The sequence below is a fragment of the Microtus ochrogaster genome, unplaced genomic scaffold (genome assembly GCF_000317375.1).
Source record: "Microtus ochrogaster isolate Prairie Vole_2 unplaced genomic scaffold, MicOch1.0 UNK83, whole genome shotgun sequence".
Classification (NCBI taxonomy): Eukaryota; Metazoa; Chordata; class Mammalia; order Rodentia; family Cricetidae; genus Microtus; species Microtus ochrogaster.
Genome location: NW_004949181.1, coordinates 1,315,985 through 1,321,887, shown reverse-complemented (window position 1 = coordinate 1,321,887; position 5,903 = coordinate 1,315,985). Strand labels below are relative to the sequence as shown.

The 5,903-nt window shown below is 46.8% G+C and overlaps 1 pseudogene; it reads left to right on the top strand.

The window, feature by feature from the left end:
* The first annotated feature begins 4,572 nt into the window (after positions 1-4,572).
* LOC101989937 overlaps positions 4,573-5,903 on the top strand; it is a 2,149-nt pseudogene continuing 818 nt past the window's right edge.

Here is a 5,903-nt window from a genome sequence, read left to right as displayed (position 1 = left end):
TGAAATATTTATTGAATTTCCACTATGTTCAAAGAGCATGCGGTGAAGACACAGTAATGATTGCAGACACTTCCCTGCCCAGGGGAGACCAGTATTTTATAAGAGAGGTGAGTAACTTTAGGCAAGAAAGGCCAGAACAAGGTAGTGACGTTTCTGCCATGTGTGGTGGGGCAGGCTTGTCATCTCAGTAGTGGGGAGGCTACAACAGGAGGACCAGGAGTTTGAGGCCAGCCTTAGCAACACAGTATTTCTCTTTTCTTCTTCTTCTTCTTCTTCTTCTTCTTCTTCTTCTTCTTCTTCTTCTTCTTCTTCTTCTTCTTCTTCTTCTTCTTCTTCTTCTCCTTCTTTTTCCTGGGCCATGCTTCTTTTTTAAGATACTATCTGTATCCCCAGACCCATGGCCCTGAAACAGGACGGTGCCCTCTGATGTGTGAGAAAGCAGTTCCTTGATTTAGTTTATTCTGTTTACATTAGTCCCGTCCTATGTCCCAAGACTGTGCCTAGCACTTCTTTCCAGTCAGCCAGAGAGCCTGGAGGGACTGTGTCCAGCACAAAGCTTGGTAAGTGCCTAGTGATTAAATAGAACCCAGGTTAGGGAGCTTGATGACCCTATAATGAATGTTTTACTCCTGAATTAATCAGTGGCCTGTGAGCAATTCAAAATATAGGTCCACATTTCAACTTCAGAGAGATTCCATGAACTGAAAAATGACTCCATGAATGATTTTTTCCTCCCTGACCCTCCACTACCACCACCCCCACCCTGCCGCCCTGTCACCAGGTTGCAAAAGGAGAATGTGGTGAGAGGCATTCCTGAGGAAACGTGGCCACAGACACCTATGTGGCATTGACTGACCTGTGTTGTCTTTTGTATTTTCCATTCTTTCTATCTTGCAAACACTCACGGGATTTCTTATTCTCTTTAGTATGTTCAAGAGACTGAGATTTAGGGGAGGCTGGATGGTATGACAACCATCAGTGGCATGTTCTATGGCCTCTTGTGATGTGCGGGGGACTCGGCCCTCCCCTTGCTACCCTGCTTTGGCTTTGTTACCATCACTGACTGTCCATCATCAGCTTTTTCGCTATTACAAAATCCTGGGAAAGAGTTACTGATATATTTGCTTATTAGTCTCCTTGATTATTGATGATGACTTGATGAAATATTTTTTGCATTGTGAATGCGAGTCGAATGGTCAGAATAAATCTCAGCAAGTTGTTATCCTATATCCCGGAAGGACATTGCATGCCATCCTGTGTGGAAAGTACAGAGGCAGTGGGTTTTAAATCTTACTACCTTCACTAAGCTAACATCTCACAGGCAATCTCTTATAGGTGAAAAATAGGCCATCGTGTTAAATGGTCCTTAAGGGAAGGAGAAGGAAGCCAGCGGCAGTACTCAGGCAAACTTGCCTGCCAGCAAGGGCCAGAAAGCTAGATGGTAAATGGTGGGATTGGTAGTTATTTTTATTTGTTTGGTGATGCTAGAGGATAAACTCAGGGCTTCCTGTTTTTAAATATTGAGGTCTGCTACTGAGCCACATCCCAGCCCTACACTAATAAAATTTAGACAGGTATTCTACTACTACTGAGCCACATCCTCAACCTCTCAATGATGCATTGAGAGTACTCAAGAACTCTGTGACTGGGCCAGGCTATTAGCCCCAGGAGACTCCATTTGTTTGTTCAGCCCTTTTTAGCTTCCTATCACGGAAATGCACTTTGCTTGAAAGGCTTCTTCTCATCTTCTTCCTCGGTCCCGTCTCTCTGGGTTTAACTAATTTGTTAGTGAGCCTCACAGAACTCAGGGAAACATTCATTTACATTTCCTGGTTTATTATATTAATATATGGAATGTAGACCACATTCAAGAAATGACAAGGGCAAAAAGGACAGTTGAGAGTTTGGGTGTTGAGACGAGACAATAGCGCAAGCACAAGCGAGTGCATGCAAACTCACAACGAATAATCACAATTGACCAAAACAAGCTGTCAGCCGACCAAAAATATGGCAACTAATGATGTTCACTCCTAGCCAATCACAACACTGCAGCAGCGGCTGACAGCTTCAAAAGGAGCAACCAAAAAAGTTTCTGCGACAACTTAATTTCCCTAATCCTGTAAAAATCCCCAACTTTTTTTTTTTTTTTAATAATAAGGAGCTCTGAATTGGAATCTCTCGGAGTCTGTGTCATTGCCTGTGCGTCTTCTCACCCCCTACCCCGAGGAAAATGGGGATTCCACAACAGGCAGCCACAATAAACCCGCAACAACTATAACTGGCACCTAACATGGATGGATCTTTTCCTTTTGGTCGCTTTCTGGGTCCTTCTTACCCTCTTTTGGGGATTTTTTTTTCTTGCTTGCTTGCTGCCCCTGCTACTGTCCTTGTGCCAACTCTTTGTGGGCATCTTGAGTTCACGCCCTCTGGCTGTTTTCCATGAAATGACTCCTATTTTTGTTTTCTTAACCCTTAGTGAGTTGGGGCTTTCTTTCCTATCGCTATATTTCCTTTTCTTTCCCGTTTGTCCTTCTGGTTAGGAACTCCCCATCATGACTCGGTTCATCCTGGTAACTCCACATAAGGGCTGAGCACCCAGGAGGTAGAACCAATAAAGGACCCTCCAACAGGTCTTTTTTACCTGGAGACACTGTGTAAACATATGGTTACTGCCTAACAAACCTTGGAAGTCCCTCACTACAAGCAGCACGCTCAATCTGCAAACACTACTTTCCCCTCCCTTCCATCCTTGTCCTCAGGAGGACTTCCTAGCAGCCTGAGGACAACTGATGACTTTCACCTGGGGCCACTCTGGGATTGTCTGAAGGCTCTCTTGCTTTAGGAGGAGTCCTGACTTCTCTTAGGAGTTTGGACTGTTGGACTTCCTCTCCTAGTCTCTCTTTTCAACCAATCCAGTTAATTGACCATCTATTAAAGGCCATTAGTGAGGTGGCAAATCTCTTCATTCACAGAAAGGCTTTGGCTGTTCAACTGTTGTTGAATTCCCTTTCCATTCTGGGATTGAAACATTCTCCTTATATGGCCAGCTTCTTCCACTAGCTTGATCCTGGAGCTAAGTACCAGGATTGAGATGAAGTTGTTGCTGATTTGGACCTTGAGATTTCTGTCTGGTGCTCCAATGTGGGTCTCTGTCTCCTTTCATCGCCTGATGAAGGTTAATATTCAGGAGGATGCCTATATGTTTGTCTTTGGATTCACCTTCTAATTTAGCTTCTCTAGGATCGTGAATTATAAGCTCACTGTCCTTTATTTATGGCTAGAAACCAAATATGAGTGAGTACATCCCATGTTCCTCTTTTTGGGTCTGGCTTACCTCACTCAGGATAGTGTTTTCTATTTCCATCCATTTGTACGCAAACTTCAAGAATTCCTTGTTTTTTATTGCTGAGTAATACTCTAATATGTATATATTCCATGCTTTCTTCATCCATTCTTCCATTGAAGGGCATCTAGGTTGTTTCCAGGTTCTGGCTATTACAAACAATGCTGCTATGAACATAGTTGAGCATATACTTTTGTTGTATGATAGGGCCTCTCTTGGGTATATTCCCAAGAGCAGTATTGCTGGGTCCAGGGGTAGGTTGATCCCGAATTTCCTGAGGAACCGCCACACTGCTTTCCAAAGTGGTTGCACGAGTTTGCATTCCCACCAGCAATGGATGAGTGTACCCCTTTCTCCACACCCTCTCCAGCAAAGGCTATCATTGGTGTTTTTCATTTTAGCCATTCTGACAGGTGTGAGATGGTATCTTAAAGTTGTCTTGATTTGCATTTCCCTGATCGCTAAGGAAGTTGAGCATGACCTTAAGTGTCTTTTGGCCATTTGAACTTCTTCCATTGAGAATTCTCTGTTCAGCTCAGTGCCCCATTTTATAATTGGGTTGATTAGCCTTTTACAGTCTAGTTTCTTGAGTTCTTTATATATTTTGGAGATCAGACCTTTGTCAGTTGCGGGGTTGGTGAAGATCTTCTCCCAGTCAGTGGGTTGCCATTTTGTCTTAGTGACAGTGTCCTTTGCTTTACAGAAGCTTCTCAGTCTCAGGAGGTCCCATTTAGGGGGAGCTCGAGCAAGGAACTCAGGACCGCGAGTGGTACACCCACACACTGAGACAATGGGGATGATCTTTCGGGAATTCACCAAGACCAGCTAGCCTGGGTCTGAAAAAGCATGGGATAAAACCGGACTTACATAGCAGACAATGAGGACTACTGAGAACTCAAGAACAATGGCAATGGGTTTTTGATCCTACTGCACATACTGGCTTTGGGGGAGCCTAGGCAGTTTGGATGCTCAACTTACAAAACCTGGATGGAGGTGGGCGGTCCTTGGACTTCCCACAGGTCAGGGAACCCTGATTGCTCTTCAAGCTGATGAGGGAGAGGGACTTGATCGGGGGAGGGGGAGGGAAATGGGAGGCGGTGGTGGGGAGGAGGCAGAAATCCTTAATAAATAAATAAATTAAAAAAAAGAGAGAGATGAAGTTGTTGCCACTCATTCTGTATCTTCTGGCCATTTGCTGCCCCTCCTCACAGGCTCTTCCTGGGTCCATCATGAATGGTGCCCCTTTCTCGGAGGATGGGGCTTTCCCTTCAGTACCAGTACTGCTACCACCTCCTCCCCGAAGTTGGCAAGAGTTCTGTGAGTCCCATGCAAGGGCCACTGCCCTGAATCTTGCCCACCATTTTTACCTCTCTTTGACCACCCATCCATAATATGGAGAACCTGGAACAGAAGCAGCCTTTTCTGGCTCTTTTGCTGAACTGTTCCTGCACTTCAAAGCTGAGGTGGCCAGGGCCTCAGGGTCACTCTCTCCAGCTGTCTGGGCCCCATTAAGCCCTGGTGTGGAGTTTGCACCACCACATGACTTGACCCTTGAAAGCTGCAGGATGGGCAGGCCCCTGGCTGTGTTGGGCCCCTCAATCTTCTGAGGACCTAGCTGATCCCTTCCTTCCTCAGTCCCTTCCTCCTCTACGACTTCCTCAAAGCTGAAGCTCAAGAACTGCTTTTCTCTCTGCTCAGTGGTTCGCTACGTCAGAGGTTCTGTACGAGGCATCCTGTAGTAATGAGGGGCTGTAGGCCCTTCCTCTCTAGCTAGGACTCTGGAGACCACATCAGGTCCTCTAGTCCTAGGTGGGAGAAGCAAATCCAACAACTCTAGTAGTGCTGGGACAGTTGGTAGGGGTTTGGCTAGTGCTGGCACCTCCCCTGGGGAGAGATGGACTCACTGCTTTGAGAGGCTGAGATTGAGTCATAGAGGGAGAACCTTGAACGACAGAGCAGGGATGGTAGAGAGAAGTGCTGCTCAGTTTCATGGGGACTGAGAAGCTGCCCCTGACCCAGCAGGAGTGGTCATGGAGGAGGGGCGGCTAGGCTGACCTCAGGGGGAGGAGGGCAGCCTCAGTGGCAGAAGTGTCGCCTACTGCTCCGAAGTGAAGAAGGAGGAGGAGGAAATCACGTGGAGTTCTTCATACAACCCAAGGCATCCCGGCCCCAGCTCAGCATTCCCTGTTATGCTGTCACTGATGTCCACACAGCCATGGCCCTAGAGATGCCACTTGTGGTTCAAGTAGAACGACCTTCAGAGTACATTCTGGAGACAACTGATGCACTTCATGTGAAGGCCTGGGTGTCTGACGTCCAGGAGTGCCTAAGTCTAGGACCTTTCCCTGCTATCAGCTCCCAATTCCATGACCCTTCCCCTGGCCCCTGGGACCTCCTTCCTCACAAAGGATAACACAGACAGCCTGGAGTTGCCCTGCCTGAATCATTCAGCGAGTCTGCCCAGCCAGGATCTCATGCTGGGACCCAGTGAGAGTAATGACTGCCTGTCACAGGAGGCTTATGGGGGCCTTTCCTACTGGCCATCAGCATACTTCTCCAC